The sequence below is a fragment of the Gossypium hirsutum genome, chromosome A09 (assembly GCF_007990345.1).
Source record: "Gossypium hirsutum isolate 1008001.06 chromosome A09, Gossypium_hirsutum_v2.1, whole genome shotgun sequence".
Classification (NCBI taxonomy): Eukaryota; Viridiplantae; Streptophyta; class Magnoliopsida; order Malvales; family Malvaceae; genus Gossypium; species Gossypium hirsutum.
Window position 1 is genome coordinate 43,991,015 of NC_053432.1, and position 24,734 is coordinate 44,015,748.

The following is a 24,734-nucleotide window of genomic DNA, read 5'->3' on the forward strand; positions in this document are numbered from 1 at the left end:
TGGATTTTAAATTTTGAATTTTATTTATTGTTGTTATAATTGCTAGTATTAGAACACGGTTTTCCAAAGCAACTACTGTTGTTCAAAATATCACGTATCCGTAATTGTTTTTAAATTAAGCTTCCGCAACTCCCAAGGTTTTTAGAAAGTTGTTAAGAATGTTATTCAGCTGAGGTTTTTTGACAAGGTTTAAAAAGGATATAAGTTTTTAATTATTAACAAGGGTTTTTAATGGAAACATGGTTTTCGAAAAACACTTCAATGTGACATGCTAGATTCGAGCCAAACTTCCAGGCTGGGTTTGGGGTGTTACATAATTTGAACTTGAGATGATTTATCATAGAAATGTATATGTTATACAAAAATATGATAAGAAAAGTATATGTATATGAAAGGTATTACATGATGAGCTCATCTTTATTACATGAAAAATATTTAGAAATTCATGACTAACTTGCTTGATTGAGTGCATGTGATTAGGCAATTGGTCAAATTTTTGGAATGCATGTTATTTATATGATTACATGAATTGAATATAAACGATAAGTTAAATTCCTATTATGCAAACTTACTAAGCATTAAATGCTTACTTTGTTTTATTTTCCTCTGTTTTATAGTACTCGGAAGCTCGTAAAGATTGGAATCGGTCAGAGCACTATCACATTATCCTTCAGCTCATTTTGGTATAAACAACAAACTTATTTTGGTATAATGTCATGTATAAGCTAACTTGGCCAGTGTTGGCTTTTAAATGGTTGATTGTAATATAGCCATTAGAATAGCTAGTGATGATATGTTTAGTGAACATATATATATGAGGTTATAATATGGTTAATATATGTGTGCTTAATATGGCTAGATTGAATTATGGTAAACATATATGTTTTACAAAAAGATAAGTTTGAATACATGTGATAATTTATCATGTATAATGTTAATGTTGGCTTGATTTTAATGTCTTGAATAGTTGGTATATGTATGAAACTATTAATGTAGGTACAAGGCAAAATTTGGGTGAGAAATAAGGCTTGGAAATGACCTTATTGTAACAACCCAAACCCAGCCAGGACGTTATGGCTGAACTCGGTGTGTCACATTGAAGTGTTTCAGCGAAAATCATGTTTTCATTGAAAACCCTTCTTAAAATAAAAGAACATCTTAAAAATTAACACCTTTCAATCACTTGTTTGAAACATAAGATCTGATGAAAACATGTCACTTAAAAATTTAGTTGCGAAAACATAGAAAACATACTATAATTTAAGAAATCTATGTTCAACTTCTCGTATTTACAATGAAAATAATAATAATTCGAGTAATAATAACATAATGAAAACCTTATTACAATCTGATCTAAACACACTTAAAAAGAAATAAAAACCTAAATGCTTAGAAAAAAAAACCAAGTCCGAATTATCTTGCTAGCCGGCCACCCAGAGTCCCTCCAAACATTGAACCTTCTATTGAGCATCACTTGCAAATAAAATAAAAGAGGGCGTGAGTTTTCGCAAACTCAGTGTGTACAACCTTCGATGAAAAATAAGCATTCAAAGAGAAATCATCAAACATGCAATGCAATCCCATCCAAATAATCCATCCGCTACACACCATGTGGGAATATAAATATCGACCCACCCAGCCTACACGCCAATGGTAGCCTGGTTGCGGAACTACCTTCAATTACATATTGGGCTTTAAATGCCGTCGGTGGATCCACGATTGTCAGACAACCATGCGGTCCTCATATACTTCCTCCATTCCAAAGTTCCCACCCCATATGCAACCTAAGCTGAACATCATATGTATGCATGTCACATCCATAAAACTTACATCCAACACCTAAGGGTATTTTGGTCATTTTCGCCTTTAGGGGCATTTCGATAATTTTCCCTTAATTATGGTTTTCACTTACCTTGATCCGTTAACAAGTCCCGTGAGCTAAGATGAACGAATACTATGCACCAGGTAGGATTCCAGAGAAGAGGAGGTGGGTCATTCAGACTGCTTAAGTACCAAGCTCTCCTTAGACCCAGTTCTAGACATGCATATACCCGTTGCCACACCTTAACCCTTTGACTTGTCCACGGTCGCAATATATTAATTAAGCCTTATGTAGTTATCATATACTAGGCCCAAAACCCCTTAAAATGCCCAAAAAAATTCACATACCTGTATCTGGCCCATTAAGCCCAATCATATTTATATGGCCCATTAGGCCCAAATCACCTATATATGGCCCATTAGGCCCAAATAACATTTATATGGCCCGTTAGGCCCAGTCACACTCATATTCATTCTCACATACAAATTTCTATCACATAGCATCAATATTCAGTTTTTGCCTATTATGGGCCCAACAGCCCTTCGGGCCCATTTAGCCTATGCTGGCCCTTATGGCCAAATCACAACCCAAGTCCATGAAATCGCCCGTGGGTCTCAGGCAACCTATTGGTCTCCCCTTACGAGTGTTCGTGCCCTCACAAGACTACCGTAGTCAAACTTTCAGCTTTTCAGTATTTCAGCATTTCGGCATTTCGGCTTTTCCCGATTCATAGTGTGTGTGTAGTGTATGTACACACCTGGTTAAGTAAGCATGCCACGATTCCTTTAGTCACCAACCTACAATGATATCACCTTTCCATTAATCGTATGTTTAATCCATATACTACCCAAAAACTGAAACCTCACCTTAACCTTACCTTGAACACCAATCCTTAATAGCTTTCCTTGATCACGTACACCCTAGATCTGCAGTAATCTTACTCATTAAAACCAGAATAATAGATGACTTGTATCCAACACAAGTCCCCTTACCTTAACTATGAACATTCAACCACTTTAGCCAATGGGAGAGGGATACTTACCAATACCGCAACACCTAAGGAGTAATTTAGCAATGAGCTAAGATCCGAGATCCTATACTAATTCCCTACCACAGTTGATTAGATAGAGTGATGGACAATATTTGATACGTAGTAAAGAAAACTAATTGGAAGATTAACATTTACACTAGATTTGGTCAAAGAGTATTCGGCTCTAGAGATTTGAATAGCAACAACTGTTTATTGGCACTAAGGGAGAGAGAGGAAGAAGAATCAGCGAAACCCAAAAGTGAAACAAAGAAATCAGCATAAGGAAAGTAAAAAAGAGAACAAGGGTTTTCAGCTTTTGGAGAAATCGACAGAAAGAAAAGGAAGAAAACAAAAAGGGTTTTCGGCTTTTAGGGAAGAAGGTTTCTGGCAACAAGGTGAGAAAAAGATTTCGGCATTAGCCTCATGCCCTTGCATTCGGCACCTATTTATAACCCTTATGGCCAAACTCCTCAAGCCCAAGTTCCCATTTTGACACCACTTGCTCCTCACTTCTTATCTCATCATTTTTTTCCCTGATAACCCCTTGATCTTTTCCTCAGATTTCTCTCCTGAACACTTCCCTTGGAGTCCATTTCCACGCCACTTCCAACCTTCTAGAAGGCCAAAATTAAACCTCTGAAAACACTATGCTAGGATTTGAACGTTAGACCTCCTTGCTAGCTATTAATGCCACCTCCCTACACTCTAAGTGGTGTCACTTAGCCACTCCTCCATAAGGCTTTTTGATGTTATTTTCCCTATCTTTATTTAAAAGCCCAACTACTTGACAACCCTGATTCTTTTAATAATTAAATTATAATTTCTTCTACCCCTTAATTAAAACTCAAACCTTGACCAAGACCTACCCTTGCGTGATTAACACTTAATCGAAATTGCTAAGTACAAAAAAAAATTCTAGATTTCAGAATTTTTGGATTTTAGGATTTTTAGTGCGTTACAACTCTACCCCCTAAAATAAATTTCGTCCTCGAAATTTTTCATGATTCAAACAGTTGGTGATATTGACCTTGCATCACTTCCTCAGGTTCCCAAGTAGCCTCCCCAGTCTTGTGATTATGCCAAAGCACCTTAACTAATGGAACGGACTTCCTTCTTAGTATCTCAACATCACGACCAATTATTTGTATAGGCTCTTCCTCGAAGGTTAGGTCTGGACTTGTCCTTAACCGCTACGACATGTGAAGGATCTGAGCGATACTGACTCAGCATGGAAACATGAAACACATCGTGGATCTGGCTCAGTTCAGGCGGTAACTCCAACTGGTAAGCGACTGGCCTAATCCGCTTTACAACCTGATATGCCCCAATGAACCTTAGGCTTAGGTTCCCCTTCCGTCCAAACCTTAATACTTTCTTCCAAGGAGAGACCTTAAGGAAAACTAAGTCCCCTACTGCAAACTCTATTTCTCGACACTTAAGGTCAGCATACGACTTCTGCCTATCGAGGCCTCCTTCAACCGATCTCGGATCAATTTTAACTTATCCTCAGTATCGGCTACTAACTCAGGGCCCATAACCCTTCGTTCGCCTAACTCCGTCCAACATGTTGGAAATCGAAACCTTCACCAATATAGTGCTTCGTATGGAGCCATCCCAATGCTTGCTTGATAACTGTTATTGCACGCGAATTCGGCTAACGGTAAATAGTCTTCCCAACTACTTCGAAACTCAATCACGCATCCCCTCAACATATCTTCCAACACTTGTATCACCTTTTCCGACTGTCCATCAGTTTGAGGGTGGAAAGCTGTACTGAAGTTCAACCTAGTACCCAACGCCTCATGAAGCTTCTTTCAAAATCGCGAAGTGAAACATGGGTCCCTATAAGATATTATGGATGTCGACACTCCATGCAATCTTACAATCTCTGCCACATACAGCCTAGCCATCTTTTGCAACGAGAAGTCAGTACGAGCCAATACGAAATGGGCAGACTTGGTTAACCGATCCACTATGACCCATATCGAGTCTTTTTTAGTAGGCGTTAAGGGTAGCCCACTAACAAAGTCCATAGTGATCCTCTCCCACTTCCAGAGTGGAATCTTCACTGGCTGAAGCAATCCCGAAGGCAGCTGATGTTCCGCCTCCACCTTTTGACAGACCAAACACTTACTTACAAACTCCATAATCTCGCGCTTAAGTCCAGACCACAAGTAATGCTCTCGTAAGTCCCAATACATCTTGTTTCCGCCAGGTTGCATAGCATTGAGGCTGCTATGTGCTTCTCACAGAATAGACTATCTTAGATCACTGTCCTTAGGTATACACATTCTCCCACGGAAACACAACACTCCTTCACTATTTATCCCAAAGTCTGATGTCTCTCCATTCTCTACTTGTCTAAGATGAGCACCCAAGGTCTCATCCATCAACTGCTTACTCCTTATCTGCCTGACCCACATTGGCTCTACTTCAAGCTTAGTTAACAAGCTACCATCATCCAACAAGCTTAATCGGGCGAGCATAGCCCTCAAGTCTGACTTAGCTCTACGACTCAATGCGTCAGCTACCACATTCGCTTTGCCAGGGTGGTATTCAATCGAACAATCATAATCCTTCAATAATTCCACCCACCTACGCTGCCTAAGATTTAGCTCCTTTTGTGTAAGGAGGTACTTCAAATTCTTGTGGTCTGAATAAATTATACACTTCTCCCCGTATAAGTAATGCCTCCATATCTTAAGCGTAAAAACCACCGCAGCTAGCCCCAAATCATGGGTTGGGTAATTCATCTCGTGAGTCTTAAGTTTCCGTGACGCATATGCAACCACCTTTCTTTCTTGCATCAATACACATCTTAAGCCCACCTGCGACGCATCACTATAAACCGTAAACTCCTTCGAAGGCATTGGCTGAATCAACACAGGGGCCTCAGTTAAAAATTTCTTAAGTTTTCCAAAACTCTCCTGCTGCTTGTCCGTCCAAACAAATGGTACCCCCTTCCTCAACAACTTAGTTAAGGGTGCAGTAATTACTGAAAAGCCTTCCACAAACCACCTATAGTATACTGCCAAGCCCAGAAAACTTTGGATTTTTGATACTAACTTGGATGTTTTCCAGTCTAACACTGCTTTAATTTTTTGAAGTTCCACCTTAATCTCCTCGGCTAACACCACATGTCCTAGAAAAGTAACCTCCCTTAGCCAAAATTCACACTTACTGAATTTGACATATAGCTGGTTCTCCCTCAAAGTCTGCAACACAATCCTTAAGTGTGCATCATGCTCATCCTCATCTTTTGAGTAAACCAAAATGTCATCTATAAAGACTTCCACGAATCGATCCAAGTAGGGTTGGAAAACCTGATTCATGAGATCCATGAAAGTAGCAGGTGCGTTTGTTGGCCCAAATGGCATCACCAAGAACTCGTAGTGCCCATAACGAGTTCTGAAAGTTGTCTTATGAACATCTGCCTCTTTAACCCTCAATTGGTGATATCTCGAATGTAGGTCAATCTTCGAGAAAACAGAAGCTCCCTTAAACTGATCAAAGAGATCATTGATTCTCAGCAGAGGGTACTTGTTTTTAACAGTTAACTTGTTTGACTGTCGATAGTCGATGCACATTCGCAATGACCCATCCTTCTTCTTCACGAATAATACCAGTGCTCCCCATGGAGACACACTTGGTCAGATGAATCCTCGATCCAACAATTCCTGAATTTGTGCCTTAACTTCCACCAACTCCTTTGGTGCCATCCGGTAAGAAGCGATGGACAACAAAGCTATTCTAGGTAACAACTCGATTCCAAATTCCACTTCTTTGCTGGGTGGCAACCCAGGCAGCTCCTCGGGAAAAACATCTGGAAATTCCCTAACTGTTCTTAACTCTTCAATAGCAGGGCTCTTAGCCATCGTATCACTAATGTAAGCTAAAAAGGCTTCACATCCCTTCCGTACTAACTTCTCAGCCCTTAATGCCGAAATTACGTTCGACAGATAATTCTGGTGTTCACCAATCACCACTACTTCCTTATCCTCCGCCGTTCTTAACACCATTCACTTTGCAGCGCAATCCAAAGTGGCTTGGTGCTTCACCAGCCAATCGATACCTAAGATTAAGTCAAACTCGCTAAACGGCAGCTCCATCAAATCGGCTAAAAAGGTAACCCCTTGGACTACTAAGGGTACCTCCCTAAACATCTTATTTACTTCTACAGACTACCTTAACGGACTTACCACAGTCAGTACAAGGTGGCACCCCTGAATTAGCAGTAGAGGGCACTGCTCTAACTGGCCCATTAACTCTGGTCCTAGCCCTAGGCCTCTGTCTAACACCAAAAGTCTCAGCCTCCCTTTTATTTCTACCCCTTTCTTTTTCCCGATTTAAGCGCTTAGTGCACTTAACCTCCTCCGCTATCTTTGCCTTCTCCACCAACTCCGAGAAAACTCGCTCCCTTTGTGGAGTTATCAATACCCTAAGGCTATCTCTCAGTCTGTCCTCGAACCTAACACAACGCTCATAGTCCGTTGCCACCATTACTCTTGCATATCTACTAAGGCATAGAAGCTCCGCTTCATATTCTACCACCGATTGGTTTCCTTGGGTCAAGTTCAGGAACTCCTTCCTTCTAGCATCCACATAGCTTGCACCTACATACTTTCCTTGGAATGCAGCTTTGAAAAACTCCCAAGTGATCTGTTCCAGTTGGGTGCCCTCTTTCACTGTCAACCACTACTGATAGGCTTCTTCCCTAAGCAGTGACATTGCCCCTTTCAGCTTTTGTTCCGGTGAGCAGTCCAAGCCCTCCATTATCCTTTCAGTGACCGCCAACCAATATTCTGTCACATTAGGAGCCACACCAGCCACGCCTTTAAATATATCAGCCCCGTTCGATCGAAGTCGCTTCGGAATGGACCCTCGATTTCCAGTGCCATTGTTGGGCCCAGCGACCCTTTCCAAAATCTTTAGCATTGCCTGCGACAATGCATTATCCCCCGCGGTCCGATCGTACTGTCTATTCCCAGCCATAGGTGAGGCCAGAGCCTTTTCTACTCCAACATCGAACATATGGCCCGATGCCCTACGATTCAACCTAACACTTCTACGGCCTCGACCACAGCCTCTTGCACCTCTTCTAGCACTCATCATCGATTCACGTATTATTTAGATTAAAATTTTTATGAAGTTTTAGTTAGTTTCAATATTTAACCAGATGTTTTATAAAAGTATTTAGAGAGAATATTGTTTTCGAAAATCCTCTACAGTTTCAGGATCCTACGAGCTTCAGTTCCACTCTAACAAAATCATCAAAAGTAGCCCTTTAACTATCTATTGTATAACAATTTAAACAAATTTAAGAATAAAAGTACTTACTTGGTTCGACATCGGAAGCTTCGTGTGCCGCTCAGCAAGACTTCCCCTTTTTCCATTTTTTTTAAAAAAACAAAAAAGAATCATGTAAAAAGGCCCACTTCCTAGCCCTCGTTTTGTAACCTGGGCTCTGATACCACTAAATATAACACCCCAAACTAGGACCGGACGGTATGGCCGAACTCAGCGTGTCACATTGAAGTGTTTTAGCAAAAATCGTGCTTTCATTGAAAACCCTTCTTAAAATAAAAGAATATCTTAAAAATTAACACCTTTCGATCACATGTTTGAAACATAAGATCTGATGAAAACATGTCACTTAAAAATTTAGTTGTGGAAACGTAAAAAACATACTATAATTTAAGAAATTCATGTTCAACTTCTCGTATTTACAATGAAAATAATAATAATAATTAGAGTAATAATAACATAATGAAAACCTTATTACAATATGATCTGAACACACTTAAAAAGAAATAAAAACCTAAATGCTTAAAAAAAAACCAAGTCCGAATTATCTTGCTAGCCGGCCACCCAGAGTCCCTCCAATCATCGAACCTTCTATTGAGCATCACTTGAAAATAAAATAAATGAGGGGGTGAGTTTTCACAAACTCAGTGTGTACAACCCTCGATGAAAAATAAGCATTCAAAGAGAAATCATCAAACATGCAATGCAATCCCATCCAAATAATCCATCTGCTACACACCAGCTTCGCCCCCCGTCACACCATGTGGGGATATAAATATCGACCCACCCAGCCCACACACTAATGGTAGCCTGGTTGCAGAACTACCTTCAATTACATATTGGGCTTTAAAAGCCGTCGGTGGATCCACGATTGTCAGGCAACCATACGATCCTCATATACTTGGTCCGTTCCAAAGTTCCCACCCCATATGCATCCTAAGCAAAACATCATATGTATACATGTCACATCCATAAAACTTACATTCAACACCTAAGGGTATTTTGGTCATTTCCGCCCTTAAGGGCATTTCGGTAATTTTCCCTTAATTATGGTTTTCACTTACTACCCTTTAACAAGTCCCGTGATCTAAGATAAACGAACACTATGCACCAGGTAGGATTCTAGAGAAGATGAGGTGGGTCATTCAGATCGCTTAAGTATCAAGCTCTCCCTAGACTCAGTTCTAGACATGCATATACCCGTTGCCACACCTTAACCCTTTGACTTGTCCACGGTCGCAATATATTAATTAAGTCTTATGTAGTTATCATATACTAGGCCCAAAACCCCTCACAATGCCCAAACAAATTCACATACCTGTATCTGGCCCATTAAGCCCAATCATATTTATATGGCCTATTAGGCCCAAATCACCTGTATATGGCCCATTAGGCTCGAATCACATTTATATGGCCCCTGTGGCCCAGTCACATTCATATTCATGCTCACATACAAATTCCTATCACATAGCATCAATATTCAATTTTTGCCTATTATGGGTTCAATAGCCTATCGGGCCCATTTAGCCTATTCTGGCCCGTATGGCCAAATCACAACCCAAGTCCATGAAATCACCCGTGGGCCTTAGGCAACCTATTGGTCTCCTCCTTACGAGTGTTCGCGCCCTCACAAGACTACCTTAACCAAACTTTCAGCTTTTCAGCATTTCGGCATTTCGGCATTTCAGCATTTCGGCTTTTACTGATTCATAATGTGTGTGCAGTGTATGTACACACCTGGTTAAGCAAGCGTGCCACGATTCCTTCATTCACCAACCTACAATGATATCACCCTTCCATTAATCATATGTTTAATCCATATACTACCCAAAAACCGAAACCTCACCTTAACCTTACCTTGAACACCAATCCTTAATAGCTGTCCTTGATCACGTACACCCAAGATCTGCAGTAATCTTACTCATTAAAACCAGAATAATAGATGACTTGTATCCAACACAAGTCCCCTTACTTAACTATGAACATTTGACCACTTTAGCCAATGGGAGAGGGATACTTACAAATACTGCAACACCTAAGGAGTAATTCAGTAATGAGCTAAGATCCGAGATCTGATACTAATTCCCTACCACAGTTGATTAGAAAGAGTGAGAGACAATATTCAATACTTAGAAAAGAAAACAAATTGGAAGAGTAACACTTACACTGGATTCGGTCAAAGAGTATTCGGCTCTAGAGATTTTAATGGCAACAACTGCTTATTTGGCACCAAGGGAGAGAGAGGAAGAAGAATCGGCTAAACCCAAAAGTGAAACAAAGAAATCGGTACAAGGAAAATAAAAAGGAGAACAAGGGTTTTCGGCTTTTGGAGACATCGGCAGAAAGAAAAGGAAGAAAACAAAAAGGGTTTTTGGCTTTTAGGGAAGTGGGTTTCTGGCAACAAGGTAAGAAAAAGATTTCGGCATTAGCTTCAGACCCTTGCATTCGGCACCTATTTATAACCCTTATGGCCGAACTCCTCAAGTCTAAGTTCCCATTTCGACTCCACTTGATCCTCACTTCTTATCTCCTCATTTTTCTCCTTGATAACCCCTTGATCTTTTCCTCATATTTCTCTCTTGAACACTTCCCTTGGAGTCCATTTCCACGCCACTTCCAACCTTCTAAAAGGCCAAAATTAAACTTCTAAAAACACTAAGCTAGGATTCAAACCTTGGACCTCATTACTAGCTATTACCACCACCTCCCTACACTCTAAGTGGCGTCACTTAGTCACTCATCCACAAGGCTTTTTGATGTTATTTTCCCCTATCTTTATTTAAAAGCCCAACAACTTGCCAACCCTGATTCTTTTAATAATTAAATTATAATTTCTTCTACCCCTTAATTTGAACTCAAACCTTGACCAAGACCTACCCTTGCGTAATTAACACTTAACAGGAATTGCTAAGTACAAAAAAAAATTCAAGATTTCAGGATTTTTGGACTTCAGGATTTTTGGGGCGTTTCACTTATTTTGTCGACACGGATAGACACACAGGTGTCTGTTTCAACCATATGTGACACACGGCCATGCGCACTTGTGTGTGGTTTGGCCGTGTGTCCCTTGTATCTTAAACATTAAGAAACACAATGCTCAGAATTGGTCACGGAGGCAGAGACACGGGTGTGCATCTCAGCCATGTGAAACACACAGCCCAAACACACGGGTGTGTGTCTTGGCCATGTAAATCTTGCACCTAATTTTCAAAAATTAAATTGTCCATATGATCTAGCACACAGGCGTGTGGCTGGCTGTGTGACCCAAGTTAGTAGTTACCCTAATTTGAACATGGGCTAGGACATGGTTGTATTCCTCATGTCGAATGCCCACACGGCCTAAGACATAGGCATGTCACCTAGCCTTGTGAACCACGCGACCTGACCATACAGGAGTGTCCCTTACACCTAAGAAAAATTTTGAAATTTTTCGAAAAAATTTTTGAGTTTTCAATTTAGTCTCGATTTGATTCTAACGTGTATTTTGGGCCTTGAGGACCCAATTAAGGGATGATATGATTGATTTTAGATATGAATAGTAAATGATATGAAGTTTTCTGTAATTGATTTGTAAACTCTGCTAATGCTCCGTGACCCTGTTCTAGTGACACATAGGAGTTAGGGGTGTTATAGAAAAACTTTTGCAACTTCAACATGGCGAGAGGACCCATTTCGAACTTTGTAAAATCAACATGGCGGTAAGAACCTTTGTAACTTCAACATGGAGAGAAAACCAATTCTAAAATTTGTAACTTCAACATGGTGAAAGGAGGGTCCATTTTGAACTTTACAACATTAACATGGTCGAAGATAGAACTTGTGGCACTCATATAGAGTAGTCTCGAAATTTGAAACTTCAACATGATGAGAGGTAAAACATGTTCAAATGAAGATCCAACCTCAGACGTAAAAGAAATAAGAAGGTGAAAGGTGGCCTATGGACATAAAAAATGATCCATCTAGAGTTTGAGGCATCTAGACAACAAAAGACAACTCATTTGTCGCTTGTGGCAACCAAGGAATGTCTATTCCAAATTTAACGCCTCTAGAAGTTGAAGAAATTTTCTCAAATCTTTGTAGCACCGAGATGGTGGGAAGTCCAATTGATCCCTAGTAGCATCAAGATGATGGGGGCAATTTGCTCAACACTTCAAAGCTTCAAGATGGTGGCAAGATTCCTTTAACACTTCAAAGCATCAATATGGATGAAAGATTTGCTCAACATTTCAAAGATTCGAGGAGACTGAAGATCAAGTATTGATGGGCTCAAATCAACATCAAAACTTGGGAGAAATTAATATTGGACTGCCTTCCACATTGGTCAGAACATTGCGACCCTCATGTGCCTTTTGGCGAATCTGTGAAATGAATGTTTAAGCTATTTTGGCACCTTCTTCATGTTTTTTGGGTTTACGTTGTGAAGTAAATGGAGTTAGATCTTTCGAATCCCTATGAAATGGTATATTATAGGCCCAAAATGGTATTTTGTAGCTCAAGATATGACCAAAATATTTAAGTACTGCAATTTTGGAAGTCAAACCCGCAAGACTCACAATTAGAATAGAATGATGAAGTTGAAAGCTTTGATTTATTGTAAAACATGGAAAAAAATTCAATGAACTTGGAGGCTATTAGATAAAGGCTTTTTGTTCTTTTTATGTTTTCAGAAATCCTCTTTGATTTTGGGAAAAACTTTGCAGAATTGCACTTTATTTCAAGGTTGGAGAAAAACAAATCCACATATCACCATGATTGTGTCGTATCAATTACAAAATAAATATCCAAATAAATTTAACATGTAAAAAAATACTTTACATGAATAAATTATTATATGAAGAATACATTTTCAAGTAAATGATTTTTTTGTTTGACTGAACTTAACAATAAAACCAAGCTGCCTACATACCCTCAAGTTTGAAGGATAAAGTCATAATGTAGTTCAATTTTTGTTCCATTTTTTTTGGGCCCTAAATTTTTCTTAAGTCACCAAAAGAAAGACTTTAACTTAATGGAGTTTCTTTCAGCTTTAACTTTTGCTTAAGCCATCCAATGAAGGATTTTCAACTTAACGAGTATTATCTCTCACTAACTTTTTTCTTAAACCATCAAATGAAGGATTTTTAGCTTAATGAGCTTTTTTTCCCTAAATTTTGCTTAAACCATCCAATGTAGGATTTTAAGGTTAATAAGCTTTTTTATTTTTGCCCAGTTTAAGCTCATGCTAAGGAGCAAAGACTTTTATGCATAGTAGCACTTCAAAATTTCTCGTTGATTGGCCTAACTTTGAATCTTGATCAATGATATTGTAGATGACATTGGTGTAAACCTTGTGAACGGCATATGACCCATCCCATTTTGACACAAACTTGTTGCCCATGCGACATGAATTTTTTATGGGTCTTCGCATGACAAGAACTAAATCCTCAACTTGAAATGATCATAACTTCACTTCCTTGTTATATGCCTTGGACAATTGAGCTTGGTAGCATTCCTAGTGTTGTTGTACTTCTAGTCTTTTCTCATCCAATGCCTTGATTCCTCCAACAACAAGTGAACATTATCTTCATTAGAAAGTGTTGGAAAAAATCCGATTCGAAAATAATTTTTTTACACAACAAAAAAATAAAAATTTGAAAATCGACCCGATTTATGATATTTATAACAATAAACTCTTCTCGAAAGTACATGTGCTTTGAGTGAGATAGATTGTTGACATTCCCATCTTTCAACTGAACAACCTTTTTCGCTATTCTCGTATCACAAATTGCTTCGAGTATGGGCTCGAACTGTTGGATTTGGTGCGATAAGTGTAGTATATTTGTTTGTATACTTTTAGTTTTTTTCAAATAGATTGGTTTAATAAAATTCTTCATGAGTTACATTAATATGTTTTGCATATTATCCTCAATGGTTTTTTCATGCAGAGCAAAATGGAATCAAATATTAGCTCATTGGTTTTCTAATGTTTAAATAATACTAAGAGATATTACGTGGTTGGATTATAATATGAAAATACAACTTATTTTAGTAGATGAACCTAAACATGTCTTTAGTCTAATTAGAAATGAGAAAACCAATTGAAAGACTAATATCACATCTATCAAGTGCAATTGGGGAGATGGTTTGTCTTCAGCATCTGTAACACCCCAAATCCGGCCTGGACGGAATGGTCGAATTTGGCGATGTCACATGAGAGTGTTTTTGAAAACGCATTGACCTTAAAATTGTCCCAATTAATTAATTTTACTTAGTTCGGGAAATGTGTATTAGTTGATTTGATTTAAAACATTTCTTTTGCATGGAAGCTTTTCAAAACCCAAAAAATTTTTGAGAACCGTTACATGTACGAAAACATTAGCTTTTAGGAAAACCAAGTTTAGTCTAAAATCCCATAAATAGTTTAAAAATCCAAATAAAGTCCATAAAGTCCCAAATTACATCAACCAACCCAGAACATAGTTAAAAAGAAATGAATACCAGAACTGAATTTAAAATAGTCTAAATATGTGTGGCCACCATCGAGTCCTTTGCTCCACTGAATCATCAATTCTGGGTATTAGCTACATAGATTAAACAGAAAAGGGTGAGTTTTCGTAAACTCAATGTGTAATCCCCTCAGAAAGTATACACGATAGTAGAAATCAGGCATACATCCAAATATCAGATAACTCGGGCCTGAACCCTTTACAGAACTGGTGTGAACCTTAGTTCACTCCAATACAGAATCAGATACGAACGAACCTTAGCCTATCTCAGATATATCTTGCATAACAGAGTAGAATAATAAAGTCCTACCCCCAGCCTCTACATACCAACTCCGTCCAACCCTACACACCATTTGGGGATAAAATCGACCCACCCATCCCTACACACCATGCTGTAAGAAAGTGCGGCACATAATCAGATAATTGCAGCTGTGCTACTAGATATCAGGCTTAGGAGCCTTTCAAAATACTTCCTCTATATACAATAACCTAACCCCGATGCAATGCAGCATACAAAACATGACATGCAAATATGCAATTAACAGATCATACGTACAAATCGGTCTACATGCTTAGAGTAACATGCTAGAGCACACATATCACATAGTCAGATGACGTAATCAGGGGTCGAGTAACTCTTACTGACCCTACAGTAGGTCCCAGTCGACTTGGGTGACCCGAGCAATCTTTAAGAGTTTTTTCAAAAAATTGGGCTCACATGCCTATGTGGCCTGCCCGTGTAGGCCCACACGCTCGTGTGGCCTACACAACCCAAATTGGCCTTGGCTGTGTGGATCACACGGCTTGGCTCAGAATCCCACACGCCCATGTGGACCCACACGACCCAGGTGGTCGATCTTGTGTGTCGCATGTGGCTTTATCTGGCCATCACACGGTCGTGTCCCTCACGCACAGCCTGACCTTGTCATTCACACGGCCGTGTACTGCCACATGGCCTACCACATGGGCGACCACACGCCCGTATGGCGTAGACAGTTTTGTTTTTCAGCTTTCGCCGATTCTCATTTTCTATGTTTTTGGGTACACACCTGTTACTATTTGATACCAAAGATCGATCACTCTAGAACCTATATTTGACCAATAAATCACTTAATTAATTCCTTACTTCAATGTTCAATCAAGGCTCCCAACCATAAAATTTTAGCAACTGAGCCAACAACGACTCAGGAAACTTACCATGACGAAAATGATAACTAGTAGTCACACACACACTAGAATACCAGTTTAAAACCTTTGAGCAGTACCTATATGAGAGCAAAAATGAAACCTCTCATTATTTACTTGATCAAAATATAATTAAAACTTCCATAACGTACTTACCGAAATCGTGATGGAAACAATGCACAAAAAGGAAGTAAAAATCAAGGTCAAAATAAGAAAAAGGAAAAAAAGGGGTAGCAAGGAGGAAAAGAGGAGAAAAATGACAGAGATTTCTTTTTGAGAAGATGAACCAAAGTTTTTGAGAAAAAAACTACCAGATATCTTTCTAATCCCTTAAATCACTCCACTACTTTTTACTACACAACTCCCTCAGAATTTCTGTTTGACCGAAACTCTTTCGATCAAACCAGGTAAAAATAAATTCCGATGCTTACACAGAGACTCAAACACAAGACATCCATCACACCAACCCTCCACTTAACCACCAGACCAGTAGACCCATTCTGATATGAAATCACAAATAGTTTAATATAAGCCTGCTGCCTAGAAGTTAAAGCTTAATTCAGGAAAAAGCCAAAATTTACCCAAGTTGTGGCTAGAACTTTGGACCTCACACACACATCCAGAACACTTAACCATTGAACCAGATACAAATTTGTGTCAAAAATTCATAGAAAGAAAATATAACTTTTGGGGCGTTACAGCATCGGAGAAGATGACTCTTAGAAGATAGAACATAGATGTGACTGACTAGAATAACAGTACATCAGACAGGACCCAAGGAGAATAAAGGCTGGTTTAGCAATGATTTTGAAAAGTGCTGTGGAAAAGTGATTATGAGAAATAAAATGTCCATTTTACACATGTTATTATCAAGCGACAAATATGCATTTAAATAATATTTGAATTAGTTAATATTATTATATTTTAGTAAGAATATAGAAAAATATTATAACTTGTTAATATTTTAAAATATGAAATATAAATTTTAAATATTTTTAACCAATAAATATTAATTATTTATAATATTTAATTAGATTAAATTTATAAAATTTAATTATATTAAATAAACTATATTTTAAATATTTAAATATAACCATTAAATATTTGTAATTAGATATTAACACATTTTTATTATTTTAAAATATATTTTTATTTTTAATTAATGATTTTAACACATTTTTAATTAAGCACCAAAAAAAAAAGAAAAAAAAGGAAAGTATTAGGTTATTGGAACAATGAAAAAGTAATTAAGCACCAAAAGTGCTTTTGGGAGAGTAAAAACAAAAAAATTTAGCTTTCTTCTTTAGAAGTGCTTTCAAAAGTGCTTTTGAAAAACAAAAAATTTCAGCAAAAAATAGCTTATTTAACATAGTTTTTCTTCCAAAAGTGCTTCTGGAGCAAAAGTTATTTTTTAAGCACTATTAAACAAGGCCTAAATCCTGAATCCGTTTATGTATTTATTCACTTGTGATGTTCATAGTATATAGCATACCGTAATTTGGAGTGGATGATGGACTATGTATGCATAACTTGTATACTTTGATTTAAGTAAAAGCTCGAGTTTGAATAGATAAGGAACCGAAAGCTAGTGCATTATGTATACGACTTCTGCAGTATGTAGCATCGTTCACAATACTGGAACTCATAGCCCAAGACATAGGTAAATGATATCTTCTCATTGAAATTATGTGATAGATGAAAAGTAAACGTAGCCACGAGCCATTTGTATTTGTGATGAATGACTTAATTACTATTTGATAGTAATTGAGTTTTCATGAAGGACTATGTAATGATTACATGAGATAATATAGTATCATATTGGGAGAAAAAATTCATCCTATAGAGAGCAAGAATATCCTATGAAGGTAACTATTGCAAAACTATTGAATGATATGGAAGTGTACACAGTCATCAACAAATAATAAAATAGTGAGTATACAGTATCGTCTCCATAAGGACTGTTTAAGAAAGACAAATATTGTGAAATTTATCAAATAACAAGTTGGTGATAAAAAATAATTAAGAATGAGTTGAGTTAACTAATTACCCTAAATAAAATAAATAAAATTACTATGTTTAAAACAAATTAAAGTGTAACACATAATAAGCAGTAGTAATTCACAAAATTAATTGACTATGACATTGATTATAGTCGTAATCCAACTAAAAATCTAACTAAGGTAAGTGCACCTATTAGTTAATAGTACAGTGAGCAAAGATATCATTCCCACGAGGATTAAAAGTACTAGTAATTACTGTTTTTCTATTATTGAACCTACAAATTGGAGTGATTGATTAAAACTAAAATTAACTAAATTAATTAACTACAGAACACGATAAACAACAAATCAGGAAAATAATTGAATAATAACCAAGAAGCGAAACAATACCTAGGAAAGAATTCACCTAGACTTCATTTGTCACTATCAATCTAAATTACGCAATTTCATCACTTAGTATCTTGATCCGTAGAAATCCCTAAATTATACTAATATCTCTCTTCAAGACTAAGAGCAACTGACTCTAGGTTGATTAATTGAAATTTCTTTCTAATTAAAACCCCTATTGTCACATTAAATCGATCTATGTATTCTCCTATTAGATTTGACTCTAATCTGGTAGATTTATGTCATCCTAATTCTAGGATTGCATGCAACTCCATTCAATTATGCTACATCTACTCTTAAATAGAGTTTATTCCTTTAATTTATGCACATCAAACATGGATTAATAGCCTAGAAATATTAATCTAATAATTAAGCACACATAATTGAGAACAAGATCCAAATATTTATTGCGTAAAAATCGAAATCAAATAACACAATCCATCCTAGGGTTCATCTCCTTGGGTATTTGGAAAATGAGTTCATAATAGCAAATAAAAACATCCCAAAGACAGTATAACCACAAGAAACAAAGAAACTCATAATAAAATTCAAAGAAATCAAAAGGAGGTCTTCAATCTTAATGGAAATCTTCTTCGAAGTCAACTTCAATGGTGTTTTTCGAGTTGTTTTCTTGAATATTCTATAACAAGTCCCTTCTATCTTCTTATTTTTGTTTAGGTCTCAGAATGCCCAAAAAACGTAAAAAAATGAATTTTCCCGTATGTTTGGAGTGCGATTTGTGATTTCGACACGGCCAAGCACATGGTCGTATGGCAGCTCATGTGGCTCACACGGCCGTATGTCTAGCCCGTGTGGAATGGTCCAGCCCATGTGGCTTTTGAAACTTTCTCCAATTTTTTGATTTTCACTCATTTTTTGCTCATTTTACTCCCAAATGCTCTCATAACTATAGAAACATGTATCTAAAGGAGTAGGAGCATAAAATTCACCATTTTACGTTGAATAATCATCCAACAATGCATTAAGAACAAGATTAAAACATGTTACTTTTAGCACCTGTCAGATATCCCCATATTGAAGCATTTGCTTATCCTCAAGCAAAATGCTCAACCCACAATCAAGTTAACTGCCCTTAATTTATATTTCTCGCCAATCATGTTTTAGGACAATCCATAGAAAATCATGCATTGAAAATTCAACCAAATTGACACTAAAGAATACAAGCAATCCAAAGAAACATTCTTAACGCATAAAAACATTAGGTATCTCCCCTATCTCAATAGTTACTTGAAATTCAAACTTAACGAGAATTGACATCCTCACTAAACATCACTCAAAGCACTCAAATTGTTTAAGGTTCAAGTAATATGCAGTCAACAGTTGAACGAGAAATTTTATTACCATATGCTTGCTTGAAAATCAAATCTCCAACACTATACAATGAGATGACACACCAATCAAAAGGTCTTTACATAGTTGTAATGAGGCTTAGGTTAAGGGTATGAAAAAGGTAAGAAAAGTTGGTTATAATCGAGATCGAGTTCATAAATTACCAAATTAGAAAAAAAATCAGTTGATGAATTAAAAGAAATTACATCAATAAGAATAATCACAAATGGAACTGAGAGGTTCAACATAATATGAAACTAATTATTCAAGCTCAATCAAAGTCATATATATATTATTTTTTTGCCTTTTTTTTCTGATTTTATAACATAGATATGAGTTATGGGTTAACATTAATGGGTTAGAAAAAAATATTTTAGGATCAACGGGGTTTACTAAGGTTAATTCAACAGGTAGGCTTTTTATAGTTTAAGTGAGTTAAAACTAAGTACCTCTATCATCTCAAAATATCAAATCAATAATATGGTCTCAACATGCATAATCGAAGCAAGTTTCTAGAACTCCAACTCAAGTTGACATACTCACAACCAAAAATAAAATAAGCTCAAAGTAAAATATATGTTCTATAGGTTCAAAAGCTCATATAAAAATATGGTTTTAATGTCAAACTTGCAAATTTAAAATTTCAAAATAAATTTTCAGTTCAGGGAGACATCCTAAAATTCTAATTTTTGAAAAACAACTTATCATGCTTGACTCTCTCGTGTCTTAAAGTATAAATCACACGATGCACAAAAATCCACAAATTATTCCAAACCAAATCAATAAAAACTCCAAATTAAAAGAAATTAGTTCAATGTTAGGTTCGAGAAAATTACTTAAACATAAACAATAATTCAGAGGCTATATCGCATGAACATATAAAATCCTTCCCACACTTAAAATGTACATTGCCCTCAATGTACAAATAATTAAAATAAAAAAATAAGTACAATATCATAAGGAGGAGGAAAATTGAAATTGCCTTGAATTTAGATGAATTCGTCGGAATATTGAAAATCAGAATTGTGGGCGATTCTAAATGAAGTGCATGTTTCTAAGCAAAATAATAAGAAAATAGATAAAAATGAATAAGAAGATAAAGAGATAAAAAAAATAGAGAAACAACCGACAAAACAATTAAAGTAGAGTGCATAATAAAATAAAATAAAACAAAAAACAAAAAAACTAAAAAAACAAAAAAAACTAAAAAACAAAAAATAAAAGACAAAAGTAAAAAACAAAAATAAAAGTAAAAGTAAAAGTAAAAGTGAAAGTAAAATTAAAAATTAAAAATAAAAAATATAAAACTAAATTAAATGACTTTGGTTGGGGTAGAAAGGAAAGAAAAGAAGAAAACAAAAGTACATGATCATGTGCATAGCCATGTGAGCCACATAGCCGTGTGGGCAGGCCGTGTGTGACTAAAAAATAAAGAAAAATAAGCCCAGTAACCATACAACCTACAACACGCCCGTGTGTCCAGGTCGTGTGTCACACACGCCTATGTCGTCAGGCCGTGTAACTCTCTATACCCATGTGGTTTAAAAGAAAATTGAAAAAAAATTTCAAGGTAATAAAAATAAATGTACTTATTTTTTTTCAATTTTTTCAGATTTTTTTAAATTTTATTTTCATTTTAAAAAAATAACATGAAAGTAAAATAAATAAGTAAAAATAAAAACATTTGAGTTGCCTCCCGAAAAGCGCTTATTTAGAATTTAAACTCGACTTCTCTTTTTAAACTCACGATTAAGGCAGATCTTGGAGCTGAAGCTCCTCTCTCTCGTTATTAGTATTACCCCTAAAATAAAGTTTGAGATGATGACTGTTTACCTTGAATGTGCCATAATCAGGGTGTGTTACCTCAATGTTTCTGTATGGAAAAATGGTTTTTACCACACATGGGCCGGACCCTCTTGACTTAAACTTTGAAAGAAAAATTTGTGGATCTTATCTGTTTAATAGCATTTTGTCCCCAACTTTGAATTGGTTCATTTTCTTTACATGCACATCATGGCGTTTCTTTGTTACTTCCTTTTTCTTTCTCAGTTTCTCTTCAACCTTCGCTCGCCAGTCATCTAGTTTATTGAGCTGCACCATTCGCTTTTCACTTGCCTCTCGAGTTCTATCACTTTGAATAAAATATAGCTCCAACATGTTTTCATAAGGGATTTCCTGCAAAGAACGTTGAGCCACATGATTACTAAAATTAATAGAACAATTAGTATCATCTCACTCATTAGGGACTCTCACAAAATCACGTGTGTAACAACCCATTTTTCAGTGGTGTCAGAAATAGTGGTTTCGGGGCCCCCAAATCCGATGAGTAAGTTCAAAAATATTATTATCTAATATTTATGAGTTAAATATGGTTTTAAAAAGGTCTTTGATTCAATAATTTATGCTATTCAAATGATTAGTTAAGCTCAAGTGGTAAGACCCTGAGGTCAAGTGGTTTTAGAAAATGAGGTATCAGGACCTCATTGCTATAAGCCGAGCTGTAAATATTCTTATAAATATTTACGGAGTGTTATTATGGTGGTATTAAATTTTTATTAAAAATTTTAATGTTTACATAGTTAAATAATTGAAAAGGACTAAATTTTAAAACTTGCAAAAGTGGAATTTTATTAACTAAATGAGTAAAATAGATTTATGGAAGGGATTTAAATGGAAATTTTGCCATGTTATATTATGTTGGACTGTAGATGAGTGATTTTAGAAATTTAAATTAAAATTTTATAATTAAAATAGTATTAATAATAAATTAAACATGAAATAAGTAAAGAAAAAAATACCATCTTTTTCATTTCTTTTCTACCACCGAATGTCACCATGGAAATGAAAATGGAAATTGAAAAGCTTCAAGCTTCGGTTTTACTTTGGATGATGCATGGTAAGCCATTTTTCATCCATTTTTTTAATAATTTCTATGGTTTTGATATTGTTGCAATTAGATCCAGCTAGTCCGTACCTTCGTTTTTGAAACTGTTAAAGATTTTGAATGTTTCCATTGATGAATATATGTGATTTTAGATGTTAAAATGACGAATTTGAAATATTATTTTGTGACAGCCCAAAATTGACCCTAGTCGGGAAGTGGTTTCGGGACCACAAAACCGAGTCATAAAATAATTGATTTCCATATTCTATGTTTATTATGTGTGTACATGAGTATGTGGAAGTTTCATTCTCCAATTTTGCCAATTGCATGATAAATTATTAAATAGGGATTGATATGGGACATGGTGAAAATATGATAGGCTAATTTAAAATGGTCTATTAATGCATGTTGTGAAAATGATGGGTTTGCATGTCAAATTACCCAAAATTTGAGCTAGTGGTTGGCCATGCTATGGGTGGAAACATGTTGGGAACATGTTGGCCTAGTGAGGTATGTAGGAAGAAAATAAAATAAGGAGTATGGGTAATAAAGAAAGGAAAAACAAAAAAAATGAGTGGTTGTTTCCCCCCCATTGCCGTGAGCTAAAGAAAAGAAAGGAGAAAATTTTGTTCATCCTTTTTCATCTTCATTTAGCCGAAACTAGAAAGAAAAACAAAGAAAAAAATATGCTCATCCTTTGGTTCATCCTTGGCCAAAAAATTTAAGGAGGAAGGAAGAAGAAAAGTTGAAGAGGTTCGGCCATGCATGTAGCTAGGCTAAGGTATGTTTGATGATGTTCCATGAGATGCATGCATGTTTTAGTTGTTAGCTTGAGTTCTACCTAGCCCATGGTCTAAATCTTGCTATGTGATGGAAATGACACTCGGCCATGGATGCATCATTCTTGGTTGATGTTTGATGTTGTGGTGATGAGGCATGAAGATGAGTTAAGATTCGGCGTAGGTGGAGTTTGTGTTAATGCCATTGCATGCTAAATATGAAGCTTGTTAATGATGCATGTGATGGTGGATTGATGATTCTTGAACCTCCTTTTTAGCATTTTTGAGTGAGCACATATGTGCATTGGTTGCTAAATGGAGAAGAATCGGCTAGCAAGTTGTGTGCTAAGGCCGAATATAACTTTTGCATGTTAATGAGCAATGCATGTGTTAAATTGATGGAAAGGGAGAGGATGCTTTACTAGTGTGTATATGTGTGTATTAGCTAAGTTTTGAACTTGAAACAAAAGGGTGTTTAGTCAATACAAGTGACCATACTTGTAGAATGTATTAAGTGTTGAAATCGGCCCCAAAATAGACATGCATATTCGGCCAAGGGGGAAAAATTAGCTAAAATGTTGAGTTTGATTCATGATTCCGTACATATGTGACTTTAATGTCTAATGTATAAATATGGGCTAAGTGCCTTGTGTTCCTCTTTTCGATGCTCAAATGATTAAATCAATTTATTTGTTTAATTAAGCTCAAGAGCAAAGGGGAACTAAATCCGATAAAGGGAAGGAAAAAGTGGTCGAATAACTATCGGAATCGTTCGACAACACCCGAGGTAAGTTCTTGAGTAAGAGAGCTTAAATTAAGATTTGATTAGATCATGTTTTAAGCAAATCAAAATCATGCTCTTTGTGTGTGGCTATTGAGCCGAAATCACAAGAATGATAAGTGTCTTGTGTTTGAGTTTTGCTAACGAAAATGAAACACGAATGTGCCATGATTTATTGTTAAATGTGCATGGTTATTTGAATGTTGTCCGGGCTAAGTCCCGAAGGCTTGTGCTAAGTGACAATATCCGGACTAAGATCCGAAGGCATTTGTGCGAGATACTAATTCCGGGCTAAGCCCGAAGGCATTTGTGCGAGATACTAATTCCGGGCTAAGCCCGAAGGCATTTGTGCGAGTTACTAAATCCGGGTTAAGTCCCGAAGGCATTTGTGCGAATTACTATAACCGGGCTATGTCCCGAAGGCATTTGAACGAGGAGCTATATCCGGTTAAATTCCGAAGGTACGTGATTTGGGAATGAATGAACTTGCTGTAAAATTCCAGTTAATACTCTCGAAACATCCCAACATTGAGGTATGTTTCGTATGTGCTTGAATTTAGTTGAGCCCTTACAAATAAGTATTCGCTCAGTTGATAAACGAGCTACCGGCCTTTGGCTGAGTTGATCTTTTGTGTATGTACATAAGGGTTGATAATGTGAAGCAAGTACGATATCGTAAATTTGTGCATATGAAATTATCCGTTTAGCTATATGAATGCTATACTTT